The sequence below is a fragment of the Phodopus roborovskii genome, unplaced genomic scaffold (genome assembly GCF_943737965.1).
Source record: "Phodopus roborovskii unplaced genomic scaffold, PHOROB, whole genome shotgun sequence".
NCBI lineage: Eukaryota > Metazoa > Chordata > Mammalia > Rodentia > Cricetidae > Phodopus > Phodopus roborovskii.
The window spans coordinates 36296735-36311974 of NW_026126409.1; positions in this window are offsets into that span (position 1 = coordinate 36296735).

The following is a 15240-nucleotide window of genomic DNA, read 5'->3' on the forward strand; positions in this document are numbered from 1 at the left end:
TTTGAAGTTTGAACCCCAATATTAAACTCTGGATCATTTATCGTGTTACAGGGATGTTCTTCTTTGAGTCTTCCTCCTCCTTCTTTCTTTTCTTTTCTTTTTTTGAGACAGGTTTTTTCTTGGCTCTTTTGAAACTTGCCCTAGTAGACCAGGCTGACCTTAAACTCAGAGTAATGTCTGCTCTAACTCACAAGTGTTGTACCCATCATTGGATATTCACATCTTTTTTTTTTCTAGACATTTTAACAAGTGGTTTGTAAAAAGCTCATAAATGACCTTATGTTTTTCACTCTTTAATAAATTCTTACAATGGTCATTATAAGGTAAGACATAGTAACTGTAGCACTAAATAGAATAAATTTATTGTGTGGCATTTTAGAGTTCAGAATCTCAATACATGATGTCCTCATAGCCACACATCCTCTCATGTTGTTAAGGCCCATGAACTTCAGGACACTTCTTCAGTCTGGAGGGTCCTTGAGCAGAGGAATATTATGCTACTTTTTTTTACCTACCATTGTCTTCATGTAAATTTTACTCCATTTAAATGACTGTATGACTGTAAAATATATCTTTTTTTTCACATTTTTAAAATTAGTATTAAAATCTTGTTTTCCATGTCAATCCCAGTTCCCTCTCCTTCCCCTCCTCCCCTGCCCTCTACCAACCCCCTATGTCATCCCTTTCTGCTCTCCAGGGAGGGTGAGGCCTTCCATGGGGGATCTTCAAAGTCTGTCACATCATTTGGATCAGAGCCTAGGCACCCCCCCATGTGTATAGATTGAGAAAGTATCCCTCTATGTGTATTGGGCTCCCAGTGTCCATTTGTACACTATGGATAAATACTGATCCACTACCAGAGGCCCCATAGACTGCCCAGTCCTCCCAACTAACACCTCCATTCAGGCAATCTGGGTTGGTCCTGTGCTGGTTTCCCATCTATCAGACTGGGGTACATGAGCTTGGCCTTATTCATGTCAGCTGTTTCTGTGGGTTTCTCCAGCCTAGCCTTGACCCCTTTGCTCAACATTCCTCCCTCTGAGCATCTGAATTCCAGGAGTTTGGCTCAGTGTTTAGCTGTGGATCTCTGCTTTTGCTTCCATCAGCTACTGGATGCAGTCTCTAGAATGGTATACAAGGTAGTCATCAATCTCATTATAGGGGAAGAGCATTTAAGGTAGCCTCTGTATTATTGCTTAGATTCTTAGTTGGGGTCATCCTTCTAGATCTCTGGACATTAGCCTAGTGCCAGATTTCTCTATGGGCCTATAATGGCTCCCTTTATAATGTTACCTGTTTTCTTTATCTACTGTATTTTCCACCGACTCAATCTTGCTGCTCCCTCATGCCCTCATATCCCCTCCTCTTCTCCCCTTCTCCTTTTCTTGATTCCTTCTCCCCTTACCACATGCTCCCAATGTCCTCAGGAGATCTTGTTCATTTCCTCTTCTCAGGGAGACTGTGAATTTCTCCCTTAGAGTCCTGCTTACTTCCTTGCTTTTCTAGCGGTGTGAGTTGTAGGCTGGTAATCCTTTGCTGTATGTCTAACATTCATATATGATTTTGTACATACCATGTTTGTCATTTTGAGCCTGGGTTACCTCACTCAGGATAGTTTCTTCTAGCTCCATCCATTTGCCTGCAAATTTCAGGATTTCTTTTTTTTTCTTTCTTTCTTTTTTTTGTGGGGGTTGTTTGTTTTGTTTTTTGTTTTTTTCCCACTGAGTATTACTCCATTGTGGAAATGTACCACATTTTCTTTATCCATTATTCAGTTGAGGGGCATCTAGGTTGCTTCCAGGTTCTGACTATTACAAACAATGAACATAGTTGAACAGATGTCCTTGTTGTATAAGTGTGCTTTGGGTATATGCTTAAGAGTGGAATTCCTGAATCTTGAGGTAGACTGATTCCCTTTTTCCTGAGGAATCACATACTGTGGCTGTATGAGTTTGCATTATAACCAGCAGTGAAGGAGTGTTCCCCTTTCTCCACATCCTCGCCACCCTAAACTGTCATCGGTGTTTTTGATATTAGCCATTCTGAAAGGAGCAATATGATATCTCAGAGTTTTTTTGATTTGCGTTTCCCTGATGGCTAAGGATGTTGAGCACTTTCTTTAGTGTCTTTCAGCCCTTTCAGATTCCTCTATTGACAATTTTCTATTTAGTTCTGTACTCCATTTTTTAATTATATTATTTGTTGTTTTCATGACTAGCTTCTTGAGTTCTTTGTGTATTTTGGAAATCAGTTCTTGGTCAGGGTCAGATGTGGGATTAGTGAAGATCTTTTCTCATTCTATTGGCTGCTGTTTTGTCTTGTTGATTATGTCCTTTGCCTAAAGAAGCTTCTCAGATTCAGGAAGTCCCATTTACTAATTGTCAATCTCAGTGTCTGTGCTACTGGTGTTACGTTCAGGAAGCAGTCTCCTGTACCAATTTGTTCAATGGTACCTCCCACTTTCTCTTCTAAGAGGTTCAGTGTGGCTAGATTTATGTTGAGGTCATTGATCCATTTGGACTTGAATTTTGTGCATGGTTATAGATATGGATCTATCTGCAGCTTTCTACACATCATCATCCAGCTATGCCAGCACCATTTGTTAAAGATGCTTTCTTTTTTTCCTTTGTATAATTTTAGCTTCTTTCTCAAAAATCAGGTATTCATAGGTGTGTGTGTGTTAGTATCAGGGATTTCAATTTGATTCCATTGGTCTTCCTGTCTATTTTTGTGCCAATACCAAGTTATTTTCAGGACTATATCTCTATAATCGAACTTGAAGTCAGGGATGATCATGTCTCCAGAAGTTCCTTTATTGTACACAGTTGTTTTGGTTACCCTGGGTCTTTTGGTTTTCCATATAATGTTGAATACTATTCTTTTAGGCTCTGTGAGGAATTGTGCTGGGATTTTGATGGGGATTGCATTGAATCTGAAGATTGCTTCAGGCAAGATTGCCACTTTTCTATGTTGGTTCTCCCTATCCAAGAGCATGGGAAATCTTTCCATTTTCTGGTATCTTCTTTCATTTCTTTCTTTAAAAACTCAAATTTTTGCTATATATGTCTTTCACTTGTTTGGTTAGAATTACCTCAAGATATTTTATGTTGATTGGGGCTATTGTAAAGGGTAATGTTTCTTTGATTTCTTTCTCAGTTCCTTTATCATCTGTATATAGTAGGGCTACAGATTTTTTTTGAGTTTTTCTGATATCCTGCCCTTTGGTGAAGGTGTTTATCAGCTGTATACATTCTATAGTATGGCTTTTAAGGTCACTTATGTAAACTATCATATAGTCTTCAAATAGTTTAAGTTTGACTTCTTAGTTTCCAATTTGTTTCCCCTTGATGTCCTTTTGTTGTCTTATTGCTCTAGAGACAACTTCAAGAACAATATTGAAGAGATATGGAGATTGTGAACAACTTTGTCTTGTTCCTAATTTTAGACAAATCATGTTAAGTTTTTCTCCATTTAGTTTGATGTTGGCTGTTGGTTTGTTGTATATTGATTTCATTATGTTTAGGTATGTTCCTGGTATCCCTGATCCATTCAGGACCTTTAGCATGAAGGAGTTGGATTTTGTCAAAGGCTTTTTTAGCATCTAGTGAGAATATCATGTGTTTTTCTTTTTCAATTTATATGGTGGATCACATTGATAGATTTTCATTAAAACATCCTTCCATCACTTGAATGAAGCCTACTTGATCATGGTGGATGGGTTGTCTGATGTGTTCTTGGATTTGATTTGCCAGTATTTTGGATTATTTTTGCATCAATGTTTGTTATGAGTAATTTTTTTCCCTGCCGGTCTCGTCCCACTGCCCGGCTAGCCCCCAATGATACACAGAGATGCTGTATTAGATTTAATTCTGTTGGCCAGTTAGTTACTAGTTTCTCACCTGCTAGCTCTGTCTTAAATATTAACCTATTTCTATTAATCTAAGTACTTCCACATGCCTCATTTTACTGGAGAGAGGGGCTGGCATTCTACCTCTTGTCCTCCATCTTGGAACTCCTCCCTACTACCTCCTCTCCCCACCTAGTCTCCTAGTCCCTCCTATCTTGCTTCCCTGTTGGCCAACAGTGCTTTATTTATTAACCAATACAAGAAACATATTTACAGAATGACATCTCCCATCATCTCCTCTTTTCTGTCTTGAGAGCTGGAGGGGAAACTACTCATAACAAAATGGTGCCAAATGTGAACCTGAGAACTTCCACATAAAACTTGACAAAAGCTTAAAAAGGGATTTCAGAAACAAAAGAACAGAGGTGGTGAAGCTTCTTGGTAGCAGCATGTTTTTTTTTTTTTTTTTTTTTTTTTTTTTTTTTGGTTGGACTCTGTTTTGCTAGAGACAAGCAGAGACTTATGGGGCTCCTTTAAGGGAGATTTCCTGACTCAGCATAAGTGGCAAAAACTGCAAGGCTTTTAAAGAGCTCTGATAACAACTGAATGCTGTGTACAAGAGCTGACAATGGCAGTAACCACATCTCCAATCCAGCAGCATGCTGCTGAATGGCAGCACAGACCAAGGCATTGAGCACAGCTCTCAGTTCTGGCAGTAAATGTACCCACCACCATCTTTGATAGATTTAAGCTAATAAAGCTGTGACTTCCATTTTAGCAATGTTGTTTTGCAGATAAAAGACTCATGGCCAGAAAAAGATAAAGATTTACAGTAAATACAGATTCAAATTAAGAAAATCCTCTAAAGGTTTACAGTGTGTTTCAAAATATATGTAGGCTTGGGAGAGAAAAAGAATAAAATGGTTTTAAAAAGGCAGAGAGTAGCTGAGTGTGGTGGCATATGCCTTTAATTCCAGCACTTGGGAGACAGAGGCAAGCAGATCTCTGTGATTTCAAAGTAAACCTGGTATACAGAGTGAATTCCAGGGCAGGCAAAGTTACACAGAGAAACCCTATCTCAAAAAAAAAAAAAAAAAAAAAAAAAAAAAAAGAAAGAAATAGAAGAAATAGAGTAATAAGAAAGCCACATAAAGATGAAAAGTACTGAGAAAATCTGGATACTGTACAGAATTATAATAATGTCTTTGTATCATTTGACTGCTGATGAACCAACTGTTAAAGGAAATGCTGCTGGATTGATTCAATTTATATATTTTAAAAATGCTTTGACTTTAAAATTTAAGTCTAAGGACAGCTTACTGGGGAAAAGGATTTCTATTTTTGTATCCACAGAAAATGAAAAGCTGTGGAATCCTTCCAGTCTAACATGGTTTGATCAAGCAAGACCCCCCTGAAACAGCATCCCAGGTGATCCAACATTCAAAACAGTTGGGACAAGGCAGCCTTGCAAACTACAGCCAGGATTTCTGTGTCTTCTTTGGATCCCCAAGACAGCACCCCCTACCAGCAGGAAGCAGTTTGGAAAGAACGACGGCCAAATTCCCAAATATTGTCTATATATGTTTGTTTTCATTTAAATGGGGTTAGTTATAAATGGTTAATGACCACAACCAATGTCTTTTTAACTGAGCAGTCTAAGGGATCTCAGACAGTGGAGCCAGGACGTATCCCTGGTGCACAAAAGGACCTTGCTAACACATCGCCCATGGAGGGATAACTGCCTTAACCTAGAGACAGGAGAGAAGCCCTAGTCCCTACTTCACATGACTTGTCAGATCTACATGACCCCAACTGGATGGCATTCACCTACATATGGAAATGGGGTGGGGGGATGGGAGGGGAGGATGGTTAGTGTGCATGTGAGAGGGCAGAGAGGGTAAAAGGGAGGGAGGGAAGGGGAGATGGAGGGAGGGAAGGAGAAGGAACTGGGAATGACATGTAAAATAATAAATTAAATTAAAAAAATGCTTTGACTCCAAAATTTAAGTTCAAGGACAAGTTACTGGGGAAAAGGATTTCTATTTTTGTTTCCACAGAAAATATAAAGCAGTGGATTCCTTCCAGATTAATGTGGTTTGATCAAGCCAGACCACCTTGAAACAGAGTGCCAGATGATCCTACATTCAAAACAGCTGGACAAAGCAGCCTTACAGACTACAGCCAGGAATTCTGCATCTTCTTAGAATCCCCCATGACAGCGCCCCTTACCAGCAGGAAGTAGTTTGGAAAGAACGACGCCCAGATTCCCAAATATTGTCTATAAATGTTTGTTTTCATTTAAATGGACTTGGTTATATAAAAAAATGAAAAAGACATAAAAAGGTAATTATGGTATAAATATGAATACATTGTTTTGAAATGGATTTTCATTTATTGATACAAATTTAAGGTCAATTTTATGATGTGTATATTTCTCCTCTTGTTCAGGTATTGTGTTTATATAGCTCATTTAATAATGTATAATTTAGTACAGATTATACATAGTTACCTTTGATAGTCAAAACTTATAGTTAAGTTAGTGAGGACTTCTAGATATACAGAGTATTCCTAGATGTACATGTATTTGAGATGAATAGGCATTCTTCAAATCTTTTCAAAGACCTACAGAATATGGCATTTAAAATGGTTTAGGGGTTTTTCTGAACAATGAGGCACAACTGCTCCTGGCAACACCATCTGAGTCAAAAAGGAAGATGGACCTTGAAGAAATGCGTTATGGAGTTTGCTTTCAATATGGCAAGACTAGCCATTTGAGCAAGTACTGCTCTTGTATGGACTGTTTGACTTCATGTTGTATAAACTGGACATGCAGGACCCCAGGAAAGTGACTGCTGACTGCTGATACATGATGGACATTGATATAGGGTTTCTGATTCATGGAAGAGTCTGCCAGACCATCTGCAGGACACAAAGAAAAGTGACTGACAAACTGCCACTACAAGAAGATAGTTTAAAGTTTCCTCCTTTGCTGAAGAGTCTGCCAGACACACTACGGTCTATGGGCTGAAGATGGAAAATTACAGAGGAATTTTGGGTGACTGACCAGGCAGTGAGTTTTGTCATTTCTAGAGTTTATATATTATCCTTCTGTGCTCTTTGAAGGAGTTGAAGACAGTTATGGTTATAGTTTTCCTTAGCTAGGATTAAAGATAAGTTACATATTGTAGTGAGGTAGTCCTTCTGTAGCACTGACCACGCCCATTGGGGGGTGGAGCGATGGGCGGAGGTGACCTGAGGAAGGAGGTCGGAGGGGGCCAGGAAGGTGCTCTCTTGCTGGCGTGACTCGGACAGGAGAGGATCGGGTTGAATTTCCTGGTGTTCATCTGTCTAGGTTGTAAGTTATTTCTCCCTGATTAAACATCTATTCGGCCTATTTGTTTATCCTGATCCTTATTTACCGCAATATCTGGTGTCAGAAGCGGGATTTACCTGGGTTTTGCCCCCAGGCGGCAGAAGCCGCCCCCCTCCCCCACCTTCCCCAATGGGCAGGGTTTAACCAGGTGGACTCACCACAGCTTTGGGACATTTGCCTCTTCCTTACTGCAAAGGAGATCTTTGCCGCTAAAGCAGACCTGAGAAGGCACTTACCGCTTAACATTTTTTGCCCATTTCCGCACAGGACTTTGCATTCGCGCAGAGCCTCTCGGCGGCACCCGCTCCCACCCGGCGGCACCCGCCCGGCTTGCACGCGTTTCGTCTTGTGTTACAAGTAACTCCAAAAGTCCCCTTTTAACAAAATTCTGCTTGCCATAGTTTGTTAAGAACTTTTTACAGGAACCGGGATCAGATGAGCCTTGGCGGCTAGGCGCTATTTGGTGACACACCTTCAGGCGTAGCTACCACAAGCTGAGATATACAACTAAAAGCATCAAAGTTCCAGGACAGCAGAATTACACCTAAGGTAATTGTAACATCCTTTGCAATTTAAGCTGATATAAAATCTGAGATAAATTGTTCCATAACTATGGCAGATAATTTTACTATGCAGAACTTTAGGAATTATTTTACTTCATATGTAGAAGGGATTTTAGCAGAAGAAACTTATGACTGGACCAATATATACTTTTATTTTGTAATAGCAATGGGTTTCATCATTAACATGATATTCTTAAAGAAATGGTTTGAGATTACAGCAAACAATAAGGAAATTGTACAAACCATGGGAGACTTAGTGACAAAGATTCGAAGCATTGAAAATGATGGAATTCAAAACATAGAGACAAAGATTCGAAACATTGAAAATGATAGAATTCAAAGCATAGAAAATATAGAAAGAAAGGTTCAGAATATTGAAGATGGCGTTGGCGAGCTGAAAGGTACAATTTGTTTAATGTCAGATACCTCAATAACCAGAACAGAAACAATGCAATGCATTAACAAACTAGCAGAAACAGCCCACTCCTGGTCGGAGGAAGCTACTAATAAGTTTAAAAAACTGGAACATCAGATAGAAAGACTAGATGACAGAATCTCTTCCATGTCTGAGGATAATGGCAAGCTAGCAGATAGAACATTGTTTCTGGAAGGCAGTTTACACGCCATTCAGATAATATCTAAGGATGATAAGATTAAAAACATGGAATCATTTGTAGTTGGAGAAAGTAAGAAACTGACTGATGCAATGAAGTCTCTAGAAAGTTATTTGATTCAAGAAGTTCAGACACTCAAAGAAACAATGGTGAATAGATTTCAGGCTTTAGAAGACCTTCAGTCTGATACATCAGAAGAAGAACTACAGGTAACAGGGCATGAAAAAGATTTAAAAATTTCCACACCATTTAGGGTCAGGGGAGCTTTCCCTGTATCTATTCATGAAAAGCCAGCAACGAAGAAACATCCAAAAGGTGTCGTTGCATATCAGTGGGAACCAATACGTATGAAAGATTTAAAAGGTATAAAGGAAGCAGTAGTCTTTTATGGCATGCACTCACCTTATGTGAAGCAATTAGTAGAATCATGGGCATGGAATAACAAGGTAACCCTTAAGGATTGGGATCAATTAATATCAGCTGTCCTTGAAAGCTCCTCTCAAATAGAATGGAGGGCTTTATGGAGAGAGGAAGCAAAAGCTCTTGAACTTCAGGGCTTAAAGAAAGGTTATAAAGCTCCCCAAGATAAAATTCTTGGTGAGGGTCTCTATGCTGACCCAGAAACCCAAGCTGCCTATGATGAACACATCTTGTCTCTATGCAGTACAGCAGCTTTGAATGCTTGGGATAAGGTTCATGAATTAGGAGAGAGGATAGAACACTATACCAAGATAAAGCAAGGACCTAGAGAACGTTTTAGTATCTTTCTAGAAAGATTATCTAGGGCAGTACAATTAGAGATAGCAGACATAGATGCTAGGCGAATACTCATAGAATCTTTAGCTTATACGAATGCGACTCCTCAATGCAAACAGGTGCTTTGGCCTTTAAAAATGCGGTCAGCACCCTTGGATGAATGGGTCCTATATACAGGCAACATTGAGTATAATGACAATAAGACTGAAGCATGGATAGGAGAAGCCATATCTAAAGGTCAGAGAAGATATCAAGATAACAGAGTTCCTTACTATGGTGACTTAGAAGCTTGGGTAGGAAAAGCCATCCCCAAAGGTTTGAAAAGATATCATAATGTCAGATGTTATAACTGTGGTAAGATAGGACATCTAAAAAGAAATTGTAGGCAAAGCTTCCCTAGAAATAACACCCCCAGGAATGAATCAAACAGAAGGCCTCAGCCTCCTGGGTTATGTAGAAGGTGTGGCAAAGGCAGACACTGGACAAATGAGTGTAGATCGACCAGACACAAGAAGGAAACCCTTTACCATCGGGAAACTCCTTGGGGGGCCTCTCGAAGGCCCCCACATCACAGGTGGTTCGAACATTCCCAGTCACAGTGGAAGACAATCTCCCACAGGACAATTAGAAAATTCTGTGCCTATTATAAAAACTCATACTGCTCTGGATGACGAACTAGTGACGGGAGTTGAATCAAACATGACAGAAGGAAATGAAAAACGTATATTTTGGCAAACTGCTATAAATAGTCATAGGCCTAGATTGATAGTTAAGATGAATAATAGACTGTTTGAGGGTCTGCTGGACACAGGAGCTGATGTAACTATCATATCTAATAAATCTTGGCCTCAAAGATGGCCCCTGCATGAGGTAAATGTTCAATTCTTATGGATTGGAACCCTGGCTCAGGTAAAACAAAGCACGAGATGGATTGACTGTATAGGACCAGAAGGACAGAGAGGGAGGTTGAGACCATATGTGGCTGATGTAGTGATAAATTTATGGGGTCGTGATCTATTACAGCAATGGAATACACAGATTAACATTCCTCCTGTATTAGATAGGAACCATAGACGACCTCATGATTATGGAAAGAATACTGTTAAGTACTATACAAGACAGAGACCAAATATCCAGGCAGTACAAAAACAAAATACAAATGCTGAACAAACAGAGGAACCAAAAGCCCTACCTTTAAAATGGCTAACAGAGGAACCTGTCTGGGTAGGACAATGGCCTATGACCTCTGAGAAGTTAGAAGCTTTAGAAAGCCTGGTTCAGGAACAGCTAAATGCTGGACATATTGAGGAATCAACCAGCCCTTGGAATTCTCCTGTATTTGTGATCAAAAAGAAATCTGGTAAATGGAGAATGCTTACAGACCTGAGAGCCATCAATAAAGTTATCCAGCCAATCGGCTCTCTACAGCCTGGAATGCCCTTGCCTTCTTTGATACCCAAAGAATGGCCTATTATAGTTATTGATTTAAAGGATTGCTTCTTCACTATACCTTTACAAGAACAAGACAAAGAGAAATTTGCCTTCACGGTACCTAATTATAATAATTCTCAACCAGTGAAGAGATATCAATGGAAGGTTTTGCCACAGGGGATGCTAAATAGCCCCACCCTGTGCCAATATTTCATACAAAAACTGTTAGAAATAATTCGTAAACAGTTTCCACAATCCATAATCTATCATTACATGGATGATATATTGTTAGCTGACTCTAAAGGAGAAATATTAGAAAAAATGTTTGAGAAAGTAAAGGAAGTTTTACCTCGCTGGGGATTACAAATTGCACCTGAAAAAATACAAAAAGGAGAGTCTATCAACTACTTAGGATATAAAATAGGTCTACAGAAAATTAGACCACAAAAAGTACAGATCAGAAGAGATCGCTACCAGACTCTTAATGATCTTCAAAAATTACTAGGAGAGATTTCTCAACTGCAAACCATAATTGGAGTAGAAGGGCATGATTTGAAAAACTTGAAAATGGCCCTAAAAGGAGATAATGACTTGAATAGTCCAAGAATACTATCAGCTGAAGCTGAGAAGGAATTAGAATGGGTAGAAACGAGGATACTAGAAGCACATGTGGACCGTGTGGATCCAAACCTAGACTGTATTCTGGTTATATTACCATCTAGAGAATATCCTTCAGGGATTTTGATGCAGAGAGAAGATATCATATTAGAATGGATATTCCTACCACATAAACAGAATAAAAAACTAAAAACATATATAGAAAAGATCTCTGACTTGATTATAAAAGGTAAATTAAGACTTCGTCAGCTAATAGGAAGGGACCCAGCAGAAATTATAGTACCTTTAACTAATGAGGAAATTTCTTCCTTATGGAAAGATAACGAATATTGGCAGAGAGCTTGCAGTAACTTTTTGGGAACAATTAGCAACAACTATCCCAAAACTGAGAGAATCAAATTCATAAAGAAAACGATTTGGATTCTTCCACGCATTGTAAGAAAAACACCTATTTCTGGAGTTCATACATTCTACACTGATGCAAATAAATCAGGTAAGGCAGGATATAAATCAGGAAATATTAGCAAAGTGGTTCAAAGCCCTTACAATTCTGTACAAAAGGCAGAATTGTATGCCATTCTCATGGTACTTATGGATTTTAAAGAACCCCTCAATATAGTTACTGACTCTCAATATGCAGAGAGAGTCATTTTAAACATTGAGACTGCAGAATTTATTCCTGACAATACAGAATTAACTTCATTGTTTATACAGTTACAAGATACTATCAGAAAGAGGACTCATCCTATATATATAACACACATCAGATCCCATACAGGTCTGCCAGGTCCTCTAGCACAAGGCAATGATGAAATTGATCGTTTATTGATAGGAAGTGTGCTAGAAGCCTCAGAGTTTCATAAGAAACACCACGTGAACAGTAAAGGTTTAAAAAAGGATTTTTCTATCACTTGGGAACAAGCCAAGGAAATAGTAAGGAAATGTCCTACTTGCTCATTCTATAACCAAACTCCTTTACCACCTGGCAGTAACCCTAAAGGTATAAATAGGAATGAAATATGGCAAATGGATGTGTTTCATTTTGCAGAATTTGGAAAATTAAAATATGTACATCACACTATAGATACATTTTCAGGGTTTCAGTGGGCTACTGCTCTGAGCTCTGAAAAGGCTGATTCTGTTATAACGCACCTTTTAGAGGTAATGGCCATTATGGGCATACCTGCACAAATAAAAACGGACAATGCTCCAGCATATGTCTCCAGCAAATTGAAAGAGTTTTTTGAGTATTACAAGATAAAGCACATAACTGGTATACCACACAATCCTACAGGACAAGCAGTGGTTGAGAGATCCAATCGTACTTTAAAAGAAATTCTGTGCTCTTTGAAGGAGTTGAAGACAGTTATGGTTATAGTTTTCCTTAGCTAGGATTAAAGATAAGTTACATATAGGACTTCAGACTCACAAAGATAGGCTAGATGATGAAATATTTTCTTTAATCTTACTAAATGTCAATGTCCTAAATATTGTTAATTGTGATTCTTATTTGATAACTGTTGTGTGATATATTTTGTTATGCTAAGGTTAAAATCCTTCTTTTTATTTTAGACAGAAAAGAGATGATAGGAGATGTCATTCTGTAAATATGTTTCTCTTATTGGTTAATGAATAAAGCACTGTTGGCCAATAGGAAAGCAAGGTAGGCAGGACTAGGAGGAGAGAGGAAGTAGTAGGGAGGATATCCAAGATGGAGGACAGAGAGAGAAGAACGCCAGCCCCTCTCTCCAGTAAGATAACACCACGTGGAAGTGCTTAGATTAATAGAAATGGGTCAATATTTAAGACAGAGCTAGCCAATAAGAAACAAATAACTGGCCAACAGAATTATATCTAATTCAGTGTCTCAGTGTATTATTTGTGGCTGGTGTGGACCAGACCGGTAGAAGGAAAAAACATACTCTAACAAATGTTCATGAGGGATATTGGTCTGTAGTTTTCTTTCATAGTTGTGTTTTTGTGTGACTTGTGTACTAAGGTAATTGTAGCATTGTAAAAAGAGTTTGGTAATGAACCTTCTGCTTCTATCGTGTGGAAAAATTTGAGGGTATTGGTATTAGCTCTTCTTTGAATTTCTGGTGGAATTCTGCACTGAAGCCGTCTGGCCCTGGGCTTTTCTTTACTTGGGAGACTTGATGACTGCTTCTATTTCATTAGGATTTACAGGTCTGTTTAAATTGCTTATCTGTTCTTGATTTAATGGTAAGTGATATCTATCCAGAAAATTGTCCATTTCCTTTGAATGTTTTAATTTTGTGGAGCACAGGTTTTGAAAGTATGATTTCCTCAGTGTTTGTCATTATGTCCCCCTTTTCATTTATGATCTTGTTAATTTGCATGTTTTCTCTCTGCCTTTTGGTTTATCTATTTTGTTGATTTTCTCAAAGAACCAACTTATTATGGATAGTTTTCCCTCAGCCTACTTTCACAGCCGCATCAGCCCCAAACACCACACAGTGATGCCATATTAGATATAAAGCTGTTGGCCTGTTACTAGTGTTTTTTATTGGCTAGCTCTGTCTTAAATATTAACCCATGTCTATTAATCTAAGTATTTCCACATGGTCTTATTTTACTGAAAAAAGGGTCCAGACCTCGTCTTCTAAAGTCTCTACATCTTGAATTTTCTACTACATTTTCCAGAATCCTCCTTGTCTCCTATTATTGTCTGTCTTGCTTTCCTATTGGCCAATAGGGCTATATTCATTGACCAATAAGAGAAACATATTTACAGAATGACATCTCTCATCACCAACTCTTTGTTTTAGTTTCATTGATTCTTTGTATTCTTTTCCTAGTTTCTACTTTATTGATTTCAGCCCTCAATTTTGTTATTTCCAGGCATCTACTCATCTGCAGTGAGTTTGCTTCTTTTTGTTCTAGAGCTTTCAGTTGTGCTCTTAATTCTCTGATGTGAGTATTCTCCAGTTTCTTCATGTGGGCATTTATTGGTATGAACTTTCCTCTTGTACTGCTTTCAAAGTGTCCCATAAGTTTGAGTAAGTTTTGTCTCCAATTCTCATTGATTTCTAGGAAGTCTGTAATTTCTTTCTTTATTTCCTCCTTGTCCCAGGAATGGTGAAATTGCACATTGTTCAATTTCCATGAGTTTATAGGCTCTCTGCAATTTGTTTTGTTGTTGAATTCTAACTTTGGAGCATGGGGGTCTGATACGATACAGGGTGATATTCCAATTTATTTGTACCTATTGAGGTTTACTATATTGACGAGTATGTGATCAATTTCAGAGGAGGTTCCATGTAGTACTGAGAAGAAAGTATATTCTTTTTTGTTGGATGGAATGTTCTATAAATGTCTGTTAAACCCAATTGGGTCATAAATTCTGTTAGTTCCTTTGTTTCTTTGTTAAGTTTCTCTCTGGTGGTCCTGTCTAGTGTTGAGAGTGGGGTGTTGAAATCTCCCACTATAAGTGTGTGAGGTTTTATGTAGGATTTGAGTTTTACTAATGTTTCTTTTATGAATGTGGGTACCTTTATATTTGAGGCATTGATGTTCAGAATTGAAACGTCATCTTGATGCATTTTTCCTGTAATGAATAAGAAATTACCTTCTTCATCTCTTTTGATTGATTGTTGTTTAAAGTCTAATTTGTTAGATATTAGGATTGCTACACTCGCTTGTTTCTTGGGTCCATTTGATTGGAAAATCTTTTCCCAACCATTAACTCTGAGTTAAGGTCTGTCTTTGAAGTTGAGGTGTGTTCCTTATATGCAGCAGAAGGATGGATTCTGTCTTCATATCCATTCTTTTATCCTGTGTCTTTGTAGGTGAGTTAAGACCATTAATATTACAGGATACTAATGACCACTGATTTGTAAGTCTGGTTTGGACTTGTTGTTAGTGGTGGTATTATGTGTAGATGTCCCTCTATTTTTCTTTTGGCTATTGGTAAAGTGGGATTATCCATTGCCTATGTGTTTGTGGGTATAGTTGACTTCCTTGGGTTGGAATTTTCCTTCCAGAGCTTTATGTAGGGCTGGACTAGTTGATGAGTAC